The sequence below is a fragment of the Patella vulgata genome, chromosome 4, assembly GCF_932274485.2.
Source record: "Patella vulgata chromosome 4, xgPatVulg1.2, whole genome shotgun sequence".
Classification (NCBI taxonomy): domain Eukaryota; kingdom Metazoa; phylum Mollusca; class Gastropoda; family Patellidae; genus Patella; species Patella vulgata.
The window spans coordinates 38,742,244-38,767,387 of NC_065882.2; the positions used below are offsets into that span (position 1 = coordinate 38,742,244).

A 25,144-nucleotide genomic window follows, 5' to 3' on the forward strand; every position below is an offset into this window, starting at 1 on the left:
TGACTTGTCAGACCTTCATGTAGTGTAGGCCATCGAAAGTATAAAACATAACGCTAACGCTACAATATACGTCCACATTCCAATTCTGCTTTGATTGACAAGGTACTTTGTCAAGAAGGCTAGGCTTTTGGTTTGTTTAGCGTTGAGGGTCGTGCATCAACATCAATAGTTCCTGTCCTTAGAGTATAACTTATTAATAAGTATACCAAGATAATGCATTCAGAATTGTGCCTTTCACATTCCAAAGGCAAAAAGTGGGCGTGACTCTGCTCCTGGGGGTTGAGACATTCACCAAAATCAATAGTGGACTCCATAATGTCTCTTTTCTTCCTTAACTTTTTAGCATAACTATCTTTTTTAGTTTTAGGCATTCTTCATCTGGGGCCTAGTTTGTAAAATAAGAACATAACAACAAAATAAATTGGTTGGTTTGGTGGGTGGGGTGTAGCCGAATGGTTCAGACATGCGCGTTTGATAACTAAGTCTGTTATTGAGTCGAGAGCATGGCAATAAAATAAGTGCTTTTCAGTCATATCTGAGTGACGTCATATGGGTATTTTCCCATCAGAATCGCTAGTACCTATTTTAAAACTGAAATACGCACGTTATTGTCAGCTAAGATCGATTAAAATCGAATAATTTGAATGATAATGTCACAAATATTTATAATCTGGATGATATTACAAAAACGTAGGCTATATTTAGTCGAACTTTAGCAAATTTAACAGATAAATTCTGTTTTCTACGACTGTAATTGTCGGATCTCGGGGTAGGCCTATCACGGACCATAATAATGACAAAAATGTTATATATCGTTTGATTGGTTCTATGTCAAAATCCACCGGAAACTAAGGTGCGGATTCACCAATGAAGTGAGTCGTAGCAATGGAAAGTTCCCGGTCGCGTGACGTCAGAGCGGTATTTTCCACCGAGTGTCTCATGTAAGTGGTAATTTTGCTGATATTTCGATAATTTTTGAGTCTGAATCTTTGATGATATTGAGAATGATATTAAACTATTACAATACAATTGCTAGGAATACATTTTAAAAAAATAATAATTAAAAAAACTGGCAGTCCGATTTCACGCTAAAGTCACGTGATCAGAAACTTCTACTGGATATGTTTAATTTGTCTTAAAAGTATAAAATTTGTGTCAAATTGCTTCACTCCGAGCAGAGAAAAGCTTATATTTTAAAATCTATGTAATTGTAACCGCTGTCACGATAATTAACAGTCTCGATTATCCAACTTTGTGTTTAATCACCAACAGCATATTGGATTCAAATCCAATGGAAATCTGACACATAAGATGACATAGCGAGTTGATTAGGATCATTTCATGTTAATAAATGACTAATTAATAGTTCACATAATATTTTAGACACAAAGAAAGACCTGCGTAAACAACACCCACCCCAGTCAGTGAAAAATGCATTGCGCGGACGTTCGTGAAAGCATTTGCGAATAACGTGTAGTATTTAGCTAAAAAAAAACCAACAGATTTTAAAACCAGGCGTATTGAACAGTAGAGAATTAGATTTATTTATATCAATATACGTATAGGCTTTACGGGTCTAAATATTGAGAGCATGTGCAACGATAGTCTTCTTACGCCACGGTCTAACCGATCCGGATGACGATAGATATATCACGCACGCCTGTCTGTCTGAATCTCACTCCCAGTCCTTTAAAAGATTGACAGTAGTGAAAGATTTGAAAATAAAGTACTTGGGACACATCGATTCTTACCTCAGATGATCTGCCGAAAAGTGCAAACTGCGAATGATGTACAATAAGGAAAGTGTCATTTGATGACTGAGATTCCTTGGTTTCACGCACGTTTTGTATTCCGCTTAAAATTAGAAGTATCGGGTACCGGACGTTTCGCCGAAACGAAATGAATAGACTTAACCTTGCCAAAGTCATGAAAAAATAGTTGGAGTCTACACATGTCAAATGCATTTGCATTTCTCAAAATACTGTAAACTGTGGTAATTTGATCTAGTCTAAACTTTTCAATTTCTACTGTCCGTTGGGGTTTGCTATTTTTATTATTAATCAATTATTAATAATAAATTTGGGACTAAATTTTAATGACGAATGACACCCAAACAAATAACCGGTATAAATGCTTGTAACACTTTTATTAATTTTCTCTGGTTACAAAGCGTTCTGAAACGTCAACAAATAACCGGCATAAATGCTTCTAACACTTATTAATTTTCTCTGGTTACAAAGCGTTCTGAAAAATAAGTTTAACAAAGGCTATCAGAAAACACTCACAAAAACCCGAATTTTACATGGGAGACAACTCTTTAAAGCATATCACGCCGAATTTTACATGGGAGACAACTCTTTAAAGCATATCACGCCAGTTTGACATTGTTAGACGGAGTTATCTCCTCCGAACCAAGTGAAACCGAAGTCTGAAATTAAATCCCAATCTGACAAAAGTACTTAATATTCTTAAAAGACAAATTATTAATAATAAATTTGGTACTAAATTATAATAACGAATGACACCCAAACATAAGACTTTTTAAAAATGTACATCCTGAAAACGCACATGTACTTGCAGTTACATGAATTTATAATTTATTTAGTGTGAGAGAGAGAGAGAGAGAGAGAGAGACATTGTCATTGCAGTACCAAAAGGTCTTTAGCAGTGGGAGGAAAGGGGGAGAAAACGGTGGTTTGAAACGTCAACAAATAACCGGTATAAATACTTCTAACACTTACAAAGCATTCTGAAAAATAAGTTGAACAAAGGCTCTCAGAAACCACTCACAAAAACCCGAATGTTACATGGGTGACAACTATTTAAAGCATATCACGTCAGTTTGACATTGTTAAATGGAGTTTGACATTGTTAAATGGAGTTATCTCCCCAAAATCGGGCATGCACCCAAAAGAAAAGGGACCAACCTCAGGGTATAAGGAATATGTATTTTAAGTTTCAAGATGATCGATTTAGAATTGTGGCCTGTAGGCGACACACAAAAAGAAAATTGGCATGGCTCTGCCCCTGGGGGTTGGGCATGTAGGGCCTACTCCAAATGATAAGGATGTTCCAAATGATAGGAATGTTCCTTAGGGTACAAAGAATAAGTATATAAAGTGTGGCTCTGCCCCTGGGGGTTGGGCATGTACCCCAAACGATAGGGATGTTCCTTAGGGTACAAAGAATGTGTATGCAAGATTATAAGTTAAGAAATGTGGCCTGTAGACGACAAACAAACAAATACTAGAAATGGGCGTGGCTCTGCCCCTGGGGGTCGGGCATGCACCAAAAACAATAGGGATCTTCCTTGGGGTATAAGGAATAAGTATACCAAGTTTGAAGAAAATCCAGTAAGAATTGCGCCCTGTAGGCGACACAAAGACACACGAAAAGAAAATGGGAAATGGGCGTGGCTCTGCCCCTGGGGGTTGGGCATGTACCCCAAACGATAGGGATGTTCCTTAGGGTACAAAGAATGTGTATGCAAGATTATAAGTTAAGAAATGTGGCCTGTAGACGACAAACAAACAAATACTAGAAATGGGCGTGGCTCTGCCCCTGGGGGTCGGGCATGCACCAAAAACAATAGGGATCTTCCTTGGGGTATAAGGAATAAGTATACCAAGTTTGAAGAAAATCCAGTAAGAATTGCGCCCTGTAGGCGACACAAAGACACACGAAAAGAAAATGGGCGTGGCTCTGCCCCTGGGGGTTGGGCATGCACCCCAAACGATAGGGATGTTCCTTAGGGTACAAAGAATGTGTATGCAAAGTTTCAAGATTATTAGTTAAGAAATGTGGCCTGTAGACGACAAACAAACAAATACTAGAAATGGGCGTGGCTCTGCCCCGGGGGGTCGGGCATGCACCAAAAACAATAGGGATCTTCCTTGGGGTATAAGGAATAAGTATACCAAGTTTGAAGAAAATCCATGAAGAATTGCGCCCTGTAGGCGAACCACAGACACACACACACACACACACACACACACACACATACATACACACACACACACACACAGACAGGGGCGACGGCATAATACGTTCACATTATGAATGTGGACGTATAAAAATGAAACGAAATATAGATCTGTATTTTAATCAGATTGAACCAGGCGATAATACGCCAGACATAATTATTATATAAATATCGTTTTACTTTTGTTGTAGGCTTCACGAGAAATTAGGTTACATATACATTTAGTCTAATCATCACTCCAGCCTAAATTCAACTTTAAATTGTCTAAAGGCAAAGTCGTAAGCAAGGCAATAACTTATATTAACTATGCAATCTGCGATTACTTTTGCATATTATGGACCACATGCAGTTCAGGATAAAATTTGTACGCAGTTTATATGAATATCAAAACGCTACAGCCCTCTGGGCCAATTAAATATTCAACTCAGTTGGACAAACTGCGGTGGTCTTGGACTCCGTAAAAGTAAAAGTTATATTCTAATGGGCTGAAACAACTTCCTTGACATCCAAGTAGATCGAAACGACTCGAGCCAAACCAACCCCCCCTCCCTCTTCGACTCTTCCGGATAACTAGTTCAAACATGGCTGATGTTCAACAGCGGGATGTAAACAAACTATGATTTTTCATGAGAGAGAGGTTATATAGCTTGATCTGAATTTGGTTTCCTCGTGTAAGAAAGTAATGGGATGGCAATTCCAGGTATGTCACTAAGTTTTAGTCGTCTAAATTAAAAATTGAAGAAATGGCATTCAATTTTCGTGTCGTAGTGTCACCTGGAACAGACAGTAAGACTTTTTGGCTGCTACAGTGTTCAACACTTGTTGATTAAGATATGTTCACAAATTTGGACAAATGTGATGTCCACTTGTAATTTTTTCTTCTTGGTTTTTATAAGGAAAATCAGACATATGTCCATACTCTAGCTTCCAATTTTTTTTTTTTCAAGAAACTTTTTTTTTTTTCAAGAAACTTTTTTTTTTTTATTATGTTATGGACGATTTTAGCCAAGAATTTTGGACAGAATGTCCAAAATTTGTTGAATAAGATATGTCCAAACTTTATTTGGGTACAAATAATGGTTAGAGATATTCAGCCTGTTAGAAAATTATTATATGTGTAAGCTCAGATACATGTCCATACTCCATTGGCTTTCAAATTTTTTGCAAAATTCAGTTTTTTATATTTTCTGGAGGACTTAAGCGGGTAGCCAAAAATTCTTTGGAAACAATATCCAACATTGGTTGATTAAGATATGTCCTAGCTTTATTGGGGTTCAAATTATATTTAGAGATTCAGTCAGTTAAAATATTATCTGGATAAGCTCAGATTTGTCCATACCCTATTTGCTTCCAAACTTTTTGCAAAATTCAATTTTTTTATAGTTAGATATGTCCAAACTGTATTGGGGTTGAAATTATCTTTAGAGAATTATTATTGTTCGATTTATATAGCGCTTCATTACACGTGAAGTGTTTCTAAGCGCATATCACAAACATATACTTCAAACACACAGAAACAATCAAAATCAGGAGAACATAATTAAACACAATTAAACACAGCTGCCTGTTAGGCGCTATTATTCAAAGGTTTATATCCAACAAATCAACCGGCTAAACTCTATATTGAACTCAGTCGAGGTTTTACCTGATGAACACCTACACCAAGTAGAGTTCAAAAATAAAACACGAAGTTTAAAAGAATCAACTTCATTAACAAAAATTAAACAATCAAAAACTAAACAGATAAACCAAATTCAAACGAAACAAATAAAACAAAGAAAATGAAAAGAGCAGTTCATTACCATTCTACATTAACAAAATAAAGGAAAACAACTTGTGAAAATTTTTTCAAAAAATAAGAGCAAAGTAACACTAATGTTAATACTTTTTTAACGAACTCAATAATAAACATTAAGAATGTCTAATGAATCGAATCTAATACATTGACTAATGACTGAACAAAATGGAGCATACATTAGCTGACGTCAAACAGTGTAGGTTCAAATTAATTTTATAAATTAATGACAACAAGTTAGGGGATACATCCAGGGCTGTCGGTAATTTTTCACAGTAATTAGCAGCACTGCTAATCAAAAGTTCAATTTTGCCAAATTTGATTAGCAAATTTAAAAATTGATTTAAAGGACGATGCTTCAGACAAGAGGGAACAGGTGACGGTGTGAAAAATTCTGAGATTCTCCATGGATCATTTACAAAGGGCACCATTTACAAAATCATGTTCCAGCAGACCAATAAAACTTATGTCAATTACCCATCTCATAGACAGAATTCAAGTAAATATTTCTTTAATTTTCTTTTCAGTTAGAATCTATAGTAACCTTTTTTTTTAGTTTGCAAGTTCCTGTAAAAAAGGTTACATGAACTTAAATGGGGAACGAACAGTGGACACATCCCAAAAACCTCACACCCTCCCCCATCTAAGTATTAGCTTCATATGACAGGTGCTTGTTGACCCTTGTAAAACAATGTCTAGGTTAATTAGGCCTAGATCTAATATCGCAAGAGTGCAATATCTTGAACTCCTACAGTACAGTCCTACAGTTTTTTGATAAATAAGAATCAGTTTTTTTTAAAATTATCTCTGTAAGCTCAGATACATGTATGTCCAAACTCTATTGGCTTGCAAACTTTTTGCAAAATTCAATTTTTTTTTATATTTTTGGGAGGACTTAAGGGGGTAGCCAAAAGATTTTGGACAAAATGTCCAACACATGTTGAGTAACATTTACAATACAATCGCTAGTAATACATTTAAATAAAATAGTAACTGAAAATCATAGATTGTTGTGGCCTAGATTTCAGCCGCTGAGTGTCAGATTACACACTAAAGTCACGTGACCAGAAATCGTTGCAGGGGATAACCACAAATTTTTAACAGAATGTTGAACATTTATTGAGTAAAATATGTTAAAGCTTTAATGTCCCGAATAGATTGATCAAAAGAAAATCATTGTTTTGCAGGATTCATTGAATAGTTACAGATTTTTTACTGCATTATTTTATTAAATGGTTACAGATATTTTACTGCATTATTTCAAGGTAAACATGTATAATAATGCCTTAGTTTAAGAAAAATGGGAAATATTTTAAAAAGAGAAGTTCCAAATAAGTGGAAATATTTTAAGCATAGAAGTCTGTTAGTGTGTTAAGCAATGGATGCAAGCCCTTAGCGCAGTCATAGATATTCAACTGTAAATCATTCAAGCACATCGTGGAGAGATGTAATTATAGATATATATATATAGTGAGTGCGTCAGCGAATCTTGCGAGATAAACTAATGATAATTATATCTTACATTTCCATTAGTTCCCTAAATCATTGAATCTTGCGAGAGAAACTATTGATAATTATATCTTACATTTTCTTTAGTTTCACTATATCCAGTAGAATTGGTAGAGTGATAAAAATTTATTTCAGAATTTGTGTACGGTGTAAGCTGCAGACTTTTTGTAAGGTAGATCTCTCTTGAATAAAAAACTTGGCTTCATGCATTTTAAATACTGGTACTTGCTCTCTGGCGTTTTTACAATGAATCTCACAGGGTTATCAAAGGAACATCACATGGTTGACGAGTGAATTTGATGAAAAATATTTATTCAAGATTGGTATTTTTAGTACATGTAGTATGGTTTTTGAAAATTATGAATGCTCCTTATTTAGAATAATAAATAGTAGATATGTCTTCAAACTAAAATTATTAGTAAGATATTGCCCATGTAAAAATGACTGGTCATTGTGCTGTATACTACCTGGCAAGTGCAAATGACATTAAACTTTACTTTGACAAGCATGTTTAGACACACTAAAAATTGAATTATTAATTGGTAAATTGGTAAATATTTACATATATTCAGATATATTTTGGCTATGAAAACCTATGAGCTTACACCTTACTTGTTAGTTTAATTGTTGGTTTTTTTTTTTGTCTTTTAAAAGTTGATGTCTTTTATGAAATTTTTGGTTTGAATATAGATACAGTATTAATTTCAATTGAAGTGTGAATTACGCGGTATGTTAGGTCCAAATTTGGCATGTCTAAATGCCTTGAAATAACACCAGCGAATTGACAAAAAAAAAGAAACTTGAAAATATATTGTAAACAAAAGAAAAAAAGGGGGATGCCCAAGTTCAGATTTTGTCATTGATACCGTGTGGTTGGAAGGTTTTCAATCTAATGATTCAATGAAGTTCAATGGTGCGTCTATTGGTTGTAGATTTTTGAAGGTCAGTATTGGTACCCAATTGTTTAATTATTTGGTAGTCAAGGTTTCGACTAGAATGGCTCGGTAGGCGGAAGTGAGAGGCGACTGGGGTGTCTCTCTTGTGGGTGATATCAGCATAATGTTCTTTAAGTCTAATTCGAAACAATATTTTCATTTCTCCTACGTACTGTTTTTGACAGAGATTGCAAGTAAGTAGGTAGATCACGTTTTTGCTATGGCAAGTGTAATTGCTGTTGCAGTTATAAGATGTGCCAGTTTTGCTGGAGTGAAAAGTTTTCTTTCCTTTAAGTGTGTTGCAGTAATTGCATTGGGGATAGTTACAGGTAGATTCTAGAAAATTGTAACTTTTCCCACTTGTGGCACGGGTTTAGGGTCCTTTATGGTTGCTGAGGTTAAAAGATCTTTTAGAGACAGGTTTCGTCTGTAAGCTGTTAAGCAAGGTTGTGGGAAAATAGTCCGGCAATCATTCGAGCTGTGGAGGATGTGCCAGTTATTCCTGATGATCTTGCTGATATGGACCGAAGTTGGATTATAATCCGTTATGAAAACCGGACATTTGTTATCCTTCGGTGTTGTTTTTGTGGTTAGGAGCATATTCCTCTGAATATTATCGGCTTTCTTTCGGTTAGATTCGATAGTATCTCGTGGGTAGCCCCGTTTGAGATAATAGTTTACCAGGTTGGATGCATGTTTTTTGTAATCCGCTGGAATGGAGCAGATTCGTTTGAGTCGGAGGAATTGACTATACGGTCCCTTGTGTTTTATATGCAGTGGATGGAATAAAGTGTAGGATAAGCATGATTGTGTGTCTGTCAGTTTGCAGAACAGATTAAACGTGAGTTTTTTTGTGTGGTGTTCAAAGCTTACCATGGTGTCTAGGAAAGGCACGTTCTCCGTGGAATATTCGGCTGTGAATTTGATTGTTTTGTGAAAACTGTTCATCAGCTGTAGGAAATCTAGTAGTTTAGAATTTTCATGTGTCCAAATGATGAAGATGTCGTCTATGAATCGGACGTAGACTAACGGCTTGAAAGGTACTTTATTTAACATAATTTGTTCTAATTCACTTAAGAAAACACAAGCGAAGCTGGGGGCAACTTTGGTCCCCATGCTGGTGCCTCCTATCTGGAGGTAATGTTTATTGTTGAAAACAAAGTTGTTTTTAGTAAGTACAAGTTTAAGTAGTGCGATTAAATATGTGGGGTGAATTCTCCAATCTGGTTTATTAGCGATGATGCTTTTTGCGATGGCTCTGAGGCCTTCGTTCGTGGGGATGTTAGTGTAGAGGGAAGTAACATCCATAGTGACGAGGATAACATCGTTTTCTTGTGTTAAGTCGATGGATTCTAATCTTTGGATAAAATGGGTAGTGTCTTTGATATAGCTAGGATAAAGAGGGACGAAATGTTTGATGTGTTCGTCTATGAAACTACTGATAAATTCCGTGGGGGTCCCATTACCACTGATAATGGGTCTACCAGGCACTTTGAAGGGTTCACATGATTTGTGAATCTTAGGTAGTAAGTAAAAACGACCTGGTTTTGGCTCATCAACTATCACTACAAATATGGTATCGTTTAATATGTTTTTTTTAGCGTTGGTTACTATTCATACCGTTTAATTTCAAAACCCTGTTCGATAATTGATAAAAATCGTTGAAGAATAACAAAAATGGTTTAATTAGTACTATGGTTTAGATTAATGTCAATGGCTTTAGTTTCTCCGAGATACATTTAAAAATGGACTACCTGTTCATTTATTGGACGAGCCGGTTTAAATAATTTCCCGAGATGCGTATAAAAATGGGCTTCCCGTTCAATTATCTAGGACGTTCATTTATTAGACGAGCCGTTGAATTTCCCGAGATACGTTACATCGTGTTTTGCCATGCTTCCTGCAACTAATTCGCGAGACGCTAGCGTCGAAATAATAATGTCTATAATAAATTGAAGGAATTCTAATACAGTAATGCTGCCGCGAAAACGTGTACATGTATATGTACAGGCCCTTTTTAAATAACAACAAATCTCGGGAAAACATTTACCGGCATTCTGTATCGGTTAGGATTTTTTTCTAACGCACTGTACATTCATATAATGTCGGCCAAAATGTATTCAACAATGAACAACTTACAATTTTTTAAAACGTATCATTACATCTTCGTCTATAACTTAGATGTAATCCATCAATTATTGGCTGCTATAAAATCCAAACTTTCAATTATATACGTCATACGATGAGCTTTTACACATTACTTGCAGCTTCAGTTAATCTAAATCGATCATTCATAGAGCACAGTGCCGTAAATCACTCCACGGGGAGCTTAACGGTAAGTCATGTGGTCAGAAACGTGCCAAAAGATTGGAACTATATTCTTACTCTGTGTTACTCGGCGACAAATCTCCACTGTGACAATATACATCTACTTTAATGTCGCCCAATTCAAGTGCTTCTTGGTGCAAATTTTTTATCTAACTTTAGATTGAAAGTGTTGGGGGGTGAGGGTGCATTGTTGAAATGATAAGTTATTCTCATTTGGCAGAATAGTTTTCTCAAATCTATGAGCGATTGGCCGAGGTCTATCCCTTTGAGTGTTGGGCTGAAGGTAAGTCCTTTACTGAGGACAGAGAGTTCTTGTGCGCTTAATTGAGACTTAGATAAATTGACAACAAACGACTTAAGGTAAGTTTCGGAAGTTTTATTAGACGAAGCATGAGAATCACTGTTATTATTCAAATTTAAAGTGTGAGCTAGTTCTTGTACCATCCTAAAGATTCTCGATTGGTTGTTGTTGGTGGTGGAATTAAATCGTTTTCTGGATGAGGATCTGGATCGATACCTCTTATTATTGTTGTTTACCCTGGAGGTCCTGGGGGCGGATCCTCGTTGTGGGTATAGCTTTTTCCCGCTTCCATTGAAGTATTTCCCATGGAAGGGGTCATCTTTTTTGCTCTCTAAGCTAAGTTGGTCGAAACGGGGTTGCAGTTTTGCTTTACCCGTAGAGATTTCTCTCTCTATAACCGTGGTGACACCTAAATCCGCTTCGGAAAGTTGGCAGGGGTCACACGTGTCTGTGAGTTTGCTTTTAGCTACTACGAGATCTTTTTGGATTTTTCTCGCAGGTCCGTTCCAGGTGTTGGATGTGGATCCTCATCATGGTAAGGCAGTACTCTTTTGTGGCGTGGGCTCTGAATTCCGCTACCTCTGTGTGGTACCATATTTCCTGTGTAGATCCTGGGTCTAAATGAAGACGGTACAAGTTTAGCGGCATGGCAAGCATCTAGAAAATCGCTCTGTACTTGGAGATGAGCAGCTTTGCTCTTGATATTCCTAACACTTTTGTAAAGTGGTAAGATGTTTTCCGGTAATTGTACCGATTTAACATTGGAAGACTGGTTGGTTGTAGGAACTTGACTCTGAGTCTTTTTGCCGGTGGAGCTTCTTCCATCATAGTCGTGATTGATTCCGAGTTAAAAAGGGAATCATGACTGCCCGCTGGGGTCACAAATTTAGCCATAACTGGATAATGGCAGGTTGAATAAATAGGTAGATAGAGAGGGCAATTTCACCAGTTATCCTTTTTAGCAGTTACTAGTTTCGTTCAGAATTGAACTCTTCAGACTGATTTATCTCACTTAATGAGGTTCTATATATACTGTATGGAAACCCTGGTGAGATTTCACCGGGGTTTATTAATTTTGGCGGTGTTTACCGGGGTTTCTGATACCAGGGTTTGATATTTTACCGGGGTTTCAGAATTTTACCAGGGTTTTGTATTTGGCAGGGTTTACCGAGGTTTGGTATTTTTCCGGAGTTTAGGATTTATACCGGGGTTTTGAAAAAAATAAAAAACAAAAGAAAAAAACATAAAAAAAACGGGGTTGGGGTATGACCGTGGTCTTCAAAAAGAGCCTATCTCGTAGTAGGGAGAGGCAGTATGCCTACAAATCTGGGTAGAGTAGAGGGCAAGAAAAAAACGTAAGCCAAATCTAAATCGGGTGTGTGTATGGAGAGAGAGGGGAAGGGTAGAGGGTCTGGGAGAGACCACAAGGGGAGTAGTGGGACTAGAAAAGACAAAACGATAGTGAGGGTTTTATAAAATTCTTATTTAAAACCCAAGCCAGAATTAAATGATGAATTGAACATATCACTGGCGGAAAGCTGGGGTGAGAGGAGGGGGTCCTCTTGAATGGCGTCCTCTAAGCTTTTTTGGATCGGGATCTGGAAGGAGGAATCTAGGTGCGGATCTCTATTTTTCCAAATGTCTCTCCTACTGGTAGTCAAAGTGGTCCAGGATTCCCCTACAATGAGGTGTGGGGATGTATGGAAGTCCCAGTGGTCGAAGGCTGAGAATGGAGCGCCTTGTATATCCGCTGAGCTGTGGCTTTGGCTTGGAGTAGAAAAAACTCTTTCTGGTGAATTCCCTATGGCAACGACCGTGGCAGTCGAATATGAAGTGCTAGGGGGCTCTTGGGCGAGCTCCCCAATAGTCTCTTGAATGGCTGTCTGGAGGGTATCTGCCGTGGTGGGTTGGTTTCCCTCATTATTTCTAGGAAGGGTGGTCTTGCATCTATGTTTGGTGAGGTATTCTTTTCTACGGAAAACCTTCCCGCAATTAACACACTTGAAGAAAGTGGGGTGATGCCTCTCCCTAGCATGTCGCAGGAAATGGCATCGCTTGGAAAATTTTTTCCCACATTCTTCGCAAGCTTCCATGTTGTTTTGGAATGCGGTTGCTATGACATGAAGTGGGTCATTGTGACGTAATGTCGGGTGACATGTACGGGCAAGAGTATATAAGGGAAAAAGGGAGGGGTTAAAAGACGAACCCCCGTGAGAGGGTTTATAGACTAAAAAAATCCAAAGTTGGAACACCCAGTAGAGGGGTTGTAAACAAAGGAAAAAAAGGGGGATGCCCAAGTTCAGATTTTGTCATTGATATCGTGTGGTTGGAAGGTTTTCAATCTAATGATCCAATGAAGTTCAATGGTGCGTCTATTGGTTGTAGATTTTTGGAGGTCAAGGTTTCGACTAGAATGGCTCGGTAGGTGGAAGTGAGAGGCGACTGGGGTGTCTCTCTTGTGGGTGATATCAGCATAATGTTCTTTAAGTCTAATTCGAAACAATATTTTTGTTTCTCCTATGTACTGTTTTTGACAGAGATTGCAAGTAAGTAGGTAGATCACGTTTTTGCTATGGCAAGTGTAATTGCTGTTGCAGTTATAAGATTTGCCAGTTTTGCTGGAGTGAAAAGTTTTCTTTCTTTAAGCGTGTTGCAGTAATTGCATTGGGGATAGTTACAGGTAGATTCTAGAAACTTGTAACTTTTCCCACTTACTTGTGGCAAGGGTTTAGGGTCCTTTATGGTTGCTGAGGTTAAAAGATCTTTAAGAGACGGGTTTCGTCTGTAGGCTGTTAAGCAAGGTTGTGGGAAAATAGTCCGGCAATCGTTCGGGCAATTTCACCAGTTATCCTTTTTAGCAGTTACTAGTTTCGTTCAGAATTGAACTCTTCAGACTGATTTATCTCACTTAATGAGGTTCTATATATACTGTATGGAAACCCTGGTGAGATTTCACCGGGGTTTATTAATTTTGGCGGTGTTTACCGGGGTTTCTGATACCAGGGTTTGATATTTTACCGGGGTTTCAGAATTTTACCAGGGTTTTGTATTTGGCAGGGTTTACCGAGGTTTGGTATTTTTCCGGAGTTTAGGATTTATACCGGGGTTTTGAAAAAAATAAAAAACAAAAGAAAAAAACATAAAAAAAACGGGGTTGGGGTATGACCGTGGTCTTCAAAAAGAGCCTATCTCGTAGTAGGGAGAGGCAGTATGCCTACAAATCTGGGTAGAGTAGAGGGCAAGAAAAAAACGTAAGCCAAATCTAAATCGGGTGTGTGTATGGAGAGAGAGGGGAAGGGTAGAGGGTCTGGGAGAGACCACAAGGGGAGTAGTGGGACTAGAAAAGACAAAACGATAGTGAGGGTTTTATAAAATTCTTATTTAAAACCCAAGCCAGAATTAAATGATGAATTGAACATATCACTGGCGGAAAGCTGGGGTGAGAGGAGGGGGTCCTCTTGAATGGCGTCCTCTAAGCTTTTTTGGATCGGGATCTGGAAGGAGGAATCTAGGTGCGGATCTCTATTTTTCCAAATGTCTCTCCTACTGGTAGTCAAAGTGGTCCAGGATTCCCCTACAATGAGGTGTGGGGATGTATGGAAGTCCCAGTGGTCGAAGGCTGAGAATGGAGCGCCTTGTATATCCGCTGAGCTGTGGCTTTGGCTTGGAGTAGAAAAAACTCTTTCTGGTGAATTCCCTATGGCAACGACCGTGGCAGTCGAATATGAAGTGCTAGGGGGCTCTTGGGCGAGCTCCCCAATAGTCTCTTGAATGGCTGCCTGGAGGGTATCTGCCGTGGTGGGTTGGTTTCCCTCATTATTTCTAGGAAGGGTGGTCTTGCATCTATGTTTGGTGAGGTATTCTTTTCTACGGAAAACCTTCCCGCAATTAACACACTTGAAGAAAGTGGGGTGATGCCTCTCCCTAGCATGTCGCAGGAAATGGCATCGCTTGGAAAAATTTTTCCCACATTCTTCGCAAGCTTCCATGTTGTTTTGGAATGCGGTTGCTATGACATGAAGTGGGTCATTGTGACGTAATGTCGGGTGACATGTACGGGCAAGAGTATATAAGGGAAAAAGGGAGGGGTTAAAAGACGAACCCCCGTGAGAGGGTTTATAGACTAAAAAAATCCAAAGTTGGAACACCCAGTAGAGGGGTTGTAAACAAAGGAAAAAAAGGGGGATGCCCAAGTTCAGATTTTGTCATTGATATCGTGTGGTTGGAAGGTTTTCAATCTAATGATCCAATGAAGTTCAATGGTGCGTCTATTGGTTGTAGATTTTTGGAGGTCAAGGTTTCGACTAGAATGGCTCGGTAGGTGGAAGTGAGAGGCGACTGGGGTGTCTCTCTTGTGGGTGATATCAGCATAATGTTCTTTAAGTCTAATTCGAAACAATATTTTTGTTTCTCCTATGTACTGTTTTTGACAGAGATTGCAAGTAAGTAGGTAGATCACGTTTTTGCTATGGCAAGTGTAATTGCTGTTGCAGTTATAAGATTTGCCAGTTTTGCTGGAGTGAAAAGTTTTCTTTCTTTAAGCGTGTTGCAGTAATTGCATTGGGGATAGTTACAGGTAGATTCTAGAAACTTGTAACTTTTCCCACTTACTTGTGGCAAGGGTTTAGGGTCCTTTATGGTTGCTGAGGTTAAAAGATCTTTAAGAGACGGGTTTCGTCTGTAGGCTGTTAAGCAAGGTTGTGGGAAAATAGTCCGGCAATCGTTCGAGCTGTGGAGGATGTGCCAGTTATTCCGGATTATCTTGCTGATACGGATCGAAGTTTGATTATAATCCTTTATGAAAACCGGACGTTTGTTATCCTTCGGTGTGTTTTTTGTGGTTAGGAGCGTTTTCCTCTGAATATTATCGGCCATCGCAAAAAGCATCATTGCTAATAAACCAGATTGGAGAAACCGCATATAAAACACAAGGGACCGTATAGTCAATTCCTTCGACTCAAACGAATCTGCTCCATTCCAGCGGATTACAAAAAACATGCAGACAACCTGGTAAACTATTATCTCAAACGGGGCTACCCAAGAGATACTATCGAATATAACCGAAAATGAGATAAATCAGTCTGAAGAGTTCAATTCTGAACAAAACTAGTAACTGCTAAAAGGGATAACTGGTCAAATCGCCCATCTCTACCTTGAAAATATATTGCATAAATTTTTACAAAAAACAAAGAAATTTAAGACCTAATTTTGCTCTGAATTGCTGAATTCCACTCATATTTTCTCAAATGAATATCAGTGAAATAATCTGGCAATACAAGTTTGTTTTTATAACCCCACATTGAAATGTGGTCGTATATTGTTCTCGCCCCCGTCGGTCCGGCGTCCACAATTGCTCTATAGGCTAAAGTTAATATCAGATTGACTTTAAATTTATACACAGTGTTTAAAGTCATGAGACAAAGAAGCCTATTGATTTTCAGCGATTTCTGATAATTACTGCCGGTGTTATGGCCCTTGATTACTTTGAAAAATCTTGTGGATGCTCTAAAGGTCAAAGTTAATATCTGATTGACTTTAAATTTATACACAGTGTTATGGGTCATGGGATGAAGAAGCCTATTGATTTTCAATGATTTTCGATAATTACTGCCAGAGTTATGGCCCTTGATCACTTCAAAAAATCTTGTGGATGCTCTAGAGGTCAAAGTTAATATCCGATTGACTTTAAATTTATACACAGTGTTTAAGGTCATTAGACGAAGAAGCCTATTGATACTCAGCGATTTCCAATAATTACGGAAAGATTAATGCCCTTGATCACTTTGAAAAATCTTGTGGGCGGTCTAGAGGCTAAAGTTAATGTCCGATTGACTTTAAATTTATACACAGTGTTTAAGATCATGAGACAAAGAAGCCTATTGATTTTCAGCGATTTCCGATAATTACTGCCAGTGTTATGGCCCTTGATCACTTTGAAAAATCTTGTGGAAGCTCCAGAGGCTAAAGTTAATATCCGATTGACTTTAAATTGATACACAGTGTTTAAGGTCATGAGACGAAGAATCCTATTGATTTTCAGTGATTTCCGATAATTTTTGCCAGAGTTATGGCCCTTGATCACTTTGAAAAATCTTGTGAACAATCTAAGGGCTAAAGTTAATATCCGATCAGACCCGTCAACCCCTCAGAGCTGAAATGCAGTGGGGTAGTGTAAAAAATGCAGTAGAAACCATGATTTGGCAGTAGATTTCCAAAAACGCGTAAATTCGCACTTCCAAGGGTAATTAATTTAGAAATGATACACTGAACTGCAGGCCCAACAACACAAAAATTGCATTAAATGGGTAATAGATAAAATATACACAAGCAATGGTACCATATCTAAAATTAATTATGTAATTAAACCAAAATTGAATATGTAGCCTACAGAAATAAATAATTAGTAACGTAAAAAATAATTAAAATTACCAGTAAAGTAGTACTGGTAGTAAGTAACACTTTTCTTTCGTTTTAACTTAGCATGATTTTAAAAAATATCCTTGTGACGTGTTCCCCATTCCAGAGTTTTTAAAAATATTGTTTCATGTAAGATAATTGGTGAGCTTATTAGTTAGATTGTATAGTATTTCTACATTAGGAATAGAGGGGGGGGGGGCGTAAAAAAATAGTTTTGCATAACGACTAAATATTGGTATCGATTTAATCATACCCCTCCCCCCCCATGGCGATTATCCTCTCAATGTACGGGATTTCTTTCTCCCGTGATTGCGTAAATCTGCTTTCACATTTATTTGAGAGAGTGTTCCATGTATGTCAGAATCGGTGAGACGTATTCCCATATTGAATTAAATATCCAGGTTGTGTTGCATTCGAAGTATTGTATTAGATGCTGTACGTACACGCGCAAACGAAAATGTCAGCCATTGCTGCCGTAAATTGGTCGCTATTTGTTTAGTTTATCGCTAGGCATTTTAAGAGTATTTGGAACACTTGCCAATAATTATATCCACTTTATTTACTCTAAAATAGATTGAAAAAAAATTGAGAACAAATCTCTTAGCTAAATTACACCTTACAATTTCCCAAATCAATGCTGATAACCGAAAGTCGTGATCTTTATTGTTTACATGCAAAGAGTTGCCTCCCTTACACTGAGAACTGCTAAAGGGTGAATCTGTGCACAGCCACCATATATTTCTCAGTCATGGTTGTTATTTGTACGTGTATCGAAAGAAAATTAATTTTCCGACTATTACTTGGTATTACCGCGTTAAAACTGTAAATAAGGTGTGTTAATTAACAAGGGTGAAAAACTGTCTGAGAGGTGAGTTAATTAACGCTAGGGGTGAAAAACTGTGCGACAGTGCGTTTTCAGTAGAGGTGACATAATAAACCGACCGGTAAAAAATGAATGTCAATGTTGTGTATTGTTTAATTGGCGTGTTTTCTCACTAGTTGCGATAACTGCATCAAAAGGAGTATAATCAAGGATCAACAGGTTTTATCTGACATGTACGTGTTAAATCAAAATTTAGGAAGTAAAACTGTTTTACCGTGCGATTTATAATTCGACCGTGTGTTTTACGCAGGTCTTTGTATAATTAAAGACAGGTCTTTAGACAGGCGTGTGTGCTTGCTATGATCGACGTTTCTCTTATGTGTCTTTTGTATTGCGTACCATATATATAAAGTTGAATTTAATGAAATAAAAATACGGACCTTAATCTATTGTATACGTAAAGGCGAATGTAATGTCGTCATTTATAAATACCCAGCAGTCAGCGCCCAATTTGAATATCCACGGGAATATAGAGAGTAAATCCAGCAAAAACAACAGAAATATATTTCTGCTTTATTACTAAAAAGACGCGCACTCACCCTTTGAAATTTATTGAATTTATAAAAACGTGCCACGTTGCGTAAATTGTGCATCTTACTTTCAATAGCAATATCCATAAAACAGAAATAATGTTGAAGGTCCTGCAACGTCAGTGGTGGATTCACTTGCTGACAAACACATCGACCCTGTTCGTCCCAGATGTGTTCAATAGGATTAAGGTCGGGGCTAAGCGACGGGAAATCCAGGACTTGGACATCGGCATTTCTTAAAAAATTCTGGGTAGCAATTGCTGTATGGGGTCGAGCATTGTCTTGTTGAAACGTTAGTCCAGGCCCATGTCTCTGTATAAACGGAAGAAGAACAGGTTGCAAAATCTGATCCCTGTACTGGACAGTATTTAAGTTCCCTTGGACAACAACAAGAGGAGAACGTCCATGTGCACAAAAAGAACCCCAAACCATGACGCTGCCGCCACCAAATCAGTCAACTTCTCTGACGCATACTTGAGCGTAATGTTCACCTCGTCTGTGGTACACTCGGATCCTGCCATCGGCAAATCTCCAAGTGAATCGAGATTCGTCACTAAAGACAACCGAATTCCACTGTCTTTGAGTAAATTGTATGTGTCTTGTGGCCCACACAAGGCTCTACACAGCATTTTGAACTTACTTGTGCAAACATAAGTAAATTTTCAAAACCACTAGCCAAACAAAATTTTCAGTTGCCAAGTCTGAAGATTAGAATAATTTGTCGTATGATATAGCTAAATTATATTGTGAATATACATAACTCGTCGTCCTATAATAATAATAAAAAAAGATGTTTTAAACATTTTTTTCCGACTGGGACTCACTGCAAGACTAAGACGGCGGTCGGCGAAGCTTGTAATTTTGCTTGTTTGGGTGGTGTAGCGTCAGTAGCATGACTATCATCATTTTTCCCCAACTGAGACTCACTGCGAGACGAAGTTACTTTACTAGTAAAGTAAGACGATATAGGTTTGATTCGTCTGCTAGCCATGCTGTCAGCTGTCTCGCAAACTTCCGATAAATACAGCGCATGCGCAATGAGAATTTCCTCGCAGAGGACAATGAGATTGACCCAATTTCAAACCAGGAAAGTAACAAGAGTGACATTTGACTGGGATCATTGCCGATTACGTTATCTTTACGGAGAAAAGTTCAGATAGCTATAGTGTTAATTGGGGACTTCAAGATATATGTTCACTCGCCAGAAACCTAGCATTTATAAATATCTGGTCGCCATTGTCAAAATTCACTCGCAAATGCGAGTGTTTCAGTCGCATTGTAAAGCCTTGGGCCCACACAAGTCGGTTACGGCGATGAAGAGGTGTCAATATTGGTCCTATAGGGCCTCCGAGCTCGAAGACCAGCAGCCTGCAAGCGATTTCGAACAGTTTGTGCAGTTACCCTTCCACCAAACATCTCTCTACTTGTGGAGGTTGCAGTGACATATCTGTTTCTAAGATGACGTAATCGTATTGCTTGATCTTCCTGGAGTGACGTCACACGTGGCGCTCCCGCCCTTGGGCGGTCGGCAATAGTTCCAGTTTGAAGCACTCTCATTCTAAGATTAATTATTGTCTGGCGTGAACAATTAAAGGCTCTTGCAACAGTGACCACAGACTGACCAGCATAGAGCCTACCCATAGCATGTAGACGTTCTACATTTGAAAGGCACAGCATTTTCTAACAAAGATGAAAATAACAATTTTAATTTGTTTTTCCAGTTCAAGTTATGTGTGCGTGTTCAGTTTAAGCAAACTTGCATCGATTGACCTCACTAGTTTGTGTTTGCACATGTTTTTCAGGTTTTTCATCTTTATATGCTCAAAAGTCACGTGATCCACGTGACTTTACAATTTTATGAAATTAAAGGCTTCTTACTACTTAATATCGTTAGAAACACATTAAAATTTATTTGACTTCCAGAACAAAAAATTTGTTGAAATTCCTCAGTGTCAAGTTTTTAATTTGGCTGAGTATATGTGATAAAGAGTTTAAATGGCAATTCACGCTTGATACAAAAACTATTGTATATTTGGAATTCATCATTTAATTTTTGGTATTTGTAACATGCAGATGTTAAAAGAGAGAATACTCTAGCATATGCAATATGGTATTAGGCAGCAAATACATTAGCAAAATCCCTACTTCAAGTTATGTGTGCGTGTTCAGTTTAAGCAAACTTGCATCGATTGACCTCACTAGTTTGTGTTTGCACATGTTTTTCAGGTTTTTCATCTTTATATGCTCAAAAGTCACGTGATCCACGTGACTTTACAATTTTATGAAATTAAAGGCTTCTTACTACTTAATATCGTTAGAAACACATTAAAATTTATTTGACTTACCAGAACAAAAAATTTGTTGAAATTCATCAGTGTCAAGTTTTTAATTTGGCTGAGTATATGTGATAAAGAGTTTAAATGGCAATTCACGCTTGATACAAAAACTATTGTATATTTGGAATTCATCATTTAATTTTTGGTATTTGTAACATGCAGATGTTAAAAGAGAGAATACTCTAGCATATGCAATATGGTATTAGGCAGCAAATACATTAGCAAAATCCCTACTGTGAGTTGTAAGTTAGGGGTCCGATTGGACCCCTTGTTCCCTTCAAGCATTGGGCCTGATTTAACAGAACTCTGCATGTGGGAAGCAGATGAATACCGAACTCTTCGCTACGTGTAAAAATGTATAGGAGACAAAGTCACTAAATTTCAGAAAGCAGTGCCCAGTAGTTATTACAAAACACTATAAAACATGTGCTCGTAATCCTTTAACGGACGTCACTTAACATATTCCCATGAGCATGTTACACGTGTTAACTATTTAGGCGAAATTGCCATTTATGATAGCATGTTAACGTGTGGAACCCTTACAAAATGACCAATGCTTGGTCGTATATCTACACAATATTACTTAAACGAAATTAGTAAACATCATTATTAAATGGCACTGAATAACACTCTTTAGAAAAAAAAACATGTTTGCTTTAAGGGTTGAAAATATGTTTTGTTTTTTTCAAAACCACTGTAGATGTGTTTGGGTAAACAACGTAAAAAGGTACTTTGGACAATTGCATAAAGTTACAAACTATCTTTTGATATATTCATATGTTCGCAGTGGTTTGTGCTTTTCGGTATGTGGAATTAAAGTTTTAAAATTTCTAATGACAAGAATGTTACACTAATTTACAGCTGCAGTATCAAATCTAGCAAATGTCATTAAAATAGAACAATATTTTATTCTTTTGAAAAGTGACTCCCACAAAACTGCCTATTTCTCAGAAATAGCAAAAATTCAAAATGATTCATGGATATTTGGTTGATGTTATATATCAACCCTACGTGTAGATAAATGTTTAGAATACAAATATTATAAAATAAAAAAGTTAAATAACATTTGCGGGAAAACAGAGTATGAAAATCGATTCCCGCATTGCTCTGCATATTTAGGAGGACTATCCAGATATATATCAGCTAATTTGCGATAAGATAATATTTTGTATTAATTAGTATTATAGATAGTGCCAACATGTATACCATGCCGTTGATTCTGTGTCAATCGGATAATTATTATTTAGTTTATAGGCTAAAAACTGCAAGGCCAAAGGGAAATAATCTGGACAAATATATTTTGAATATTTATATACAGCTGATCAGAACCTTGGAAAACTAATAAAGTGTTTATAAAAATGTCATATCTCTAGACCTTACTCCCCAAAACCGAGTGGCTTAATGCGCAGTTTCTGCAAAATAAGCGGGTTAAAACAGAACATAATATTAATCCAACCAAAAAACATGATCCACAGCCTGAAACCTAAGTATTACTGCCGCAAAAGAAACGGGCGAATTTTCCTTCACTATATATTTCTAACCGAATGTACCCGATTAGGAGATACCTGTCTACCCTATACGCGAAATGCAAGTCTCCCATTACGCAGACGCACTCGTAATGTTGATGTTTTGAGAAAGAAACAATGTCGAAATATGTGAAATTTTCAAGAGGAGAGTGGATCTTATCGAATTTTTAGGCGTTAGGGCTCGACGAAGCAAGCACGGGATGACAATTTCAGGTATGTCACCAATTTTTGGCCGTTGAAATTAAAAACTGAAGAAATGGCAAAGAATTTGAGAGTCAGAGTATCTCTTGGAACAGACAGTAGCTACATTTGTCAAAAAAATATTCTAATAAACAAAATCTTGAAAAAATTTGAAAAACGATAGAGCTTGGTAGCCAATGGAGTATGGACATATCTGAGCTTACCCAGAAAATATTCTAACATACTGAATCTCCAAATATAATTTGAACCTCAATAATCTCCAATCTCCATGGTTAGATATACATTCATTAACGAGAAAATATTCTGACAAACATAAGGTTAAAGTTTACCTTGAAATAATGCAGTAAAAAATTTGAAACCATTCATTGAAATCCAGTAAAAAATCTGTAACCATTCAATGAATCCTGCAAAACAATGATTTTCTTTTCATCAGTCTATTCGGGACAATAAAGCTTTAACATATTTTACTCAACAAATGTTCAACATTCTGTCCAAATTTGTGGTTACTCCCTGCAACAGTGTCAGGTCATGTGACTTTGGCGTGAAATCTGACAGTCAGGGGCTGAAATCTAGCCCACTCCAATCTACGATTTTGAGTTAGTATTTTATTTAAATTTTATGTATTACTAGCGAATGTATTGTAATACTTTGATATCAATCTCAATATCTGCAAATATTTAGACTCAAAAATGATCAAAATGTAAGTGAAATTGCCCTTTATGTACGGGATTTTCCATCAACGCGCGTTGCCATGACTCACTTCATTGGTGAATTCACACCTTCGTTTTCGAGCCAATCAAACCATAGATAACATTTGTGTGATTCAAGTGATTCTGAAGGGAATACGACTTATGACGTCACTCAGATATGACTGAAATGCACTTATTTTAGTGCTATGGGACTCGTTGACTGTTATAATGGAGCAATTTGATTACATATCGATATCAGTCTCGGATTTTAAAAATCCATAACTATGAATCTAATTAGGATAATTTGTTGAAATAAAGTTTTTCGGGAAGCAATTTATGTATATTTTCACTAAATATTTTTTTTTTGTCATTTAACCTATTTTTGCCAAAAACGAATTAATTCGCACCCTGTCATTAGACGGTAGCGTATCAAAGCGCCGACTAATCATGCCTGGCATCGGCGTTAGTGAACATAAGCGTGAGATCAATCAATGGTTTTCTTTTGTATTTATTTCATAAAATAATTATGATTGAGTAATAAAAATAAAACACCCAATGAAAAGGAATGTTATATTCGCTAATTGTCCAATAAAAGTGAATTGTTTTAACAAAGGATCTCCAGGAATTTACGTAGGCCTAATAGATGAAAATTCACACTGTGTCAATGACATTATTAAACATTCTTAAGACGTAACTTATGGCTAATAAGTTTACGATGTGGAGAGTGATATTGAATCAAAATTTTTATCATTTACTGACCATTATATAGTGGATTATGATAATGTTGAAGAAATAAACTATTTATTTTTATTTTTGACTTTAAGAAGCGAAGAGTACAAATTCTCCAGTCATGATCGAGCGGGTCAGCCGCCATCTTGGATATGCTTCCATTCCATAGTGATTGTTTTACCGTTAGGCCTATGACAGAGAAAAGTCGATGGGTTAAATCATCAACCCGAACCATCTACGGGGGGCCGTGGGATAAGAAACTGAATCTTGAAAAAGGCATATATGTCTGAGCTTACCCAGATAATTTTCTAACAGACTGAATGCATTAAAAACAATCTGAACCCCAATAAAGCTTGGAGGTAGCCTATCAATAACTCAACTAGTGCTGGACTTTCACCATTGCAAAATTATTCGCTACAATCATCTAGTAAATGTTACTCAACATACGTTTGGTCATAACTTACTGTTTATGTATATCAAACAACACAGAATAACCAAAAAAAAACCAAACAATTAACAGTACCGGTAACTACAACACCTATTGCAATGATAAAATCATCCATTTTGGATATCCTCAAAAATTCATGATTGGTTGGTTTTGGGAAAATTTTGATGGGTACAAATTTAGTTTGACAAATGGCTGAAGTAGAATCTACACTTTAAATTAATAAATCATCAGCTTTTTATCAAATGGATAATAAATCTCAAAAGAATAAACTTACCAACTTTCTTCACCTACGATGTTTGCTTTAGTACGGACAATACGCAGGAAAATGCAGCTTGCTGATTGGTCACATTGGCTGAAAGTGGTCACATTGGCTGAAAGTGGTCACCTGACAACAGGATGGAGAAATACATATTTGGACATAATTATGGACTTTTTTCAGTCCAACTTTTTGTTGGGTAAATCATTAAAAACACCCAATAATACTGTGATACATCGAGTGTCCGTTGTACTTACAACTTACCCCGACATCCCGCTT

The 25,144-nt window shown here is 37.2% G+C and overlaps 1 long non-coding RNA gene across 3 annotated transcripts in view; it reads right to left on the reverse strand.

The window, feature by feature from the left end:
* The window catches only part of LOC130012436 (uncharacterized), a 182,575-nt gene that overhangs the window by 24,699 nt on the left and 132,732 nt on the right, over window positions 1–25,144 (reverse strand). The window contains exon 8 of one of the 3 annotated variants that reach the window (XR_008787854.1): window positions 23,073–23,147. The exons of the other annotated variants lie outside the window; for them this stretch is intronic. This is a non-coding gene — a long non-coding RNA (uncharacterized LOC130012436). The remainder of the gene's footprint in view (window positions 1–23,072; window positions 23,148–25,144) is intronic. 3 annotated transcript variants of the gene reach the window in all.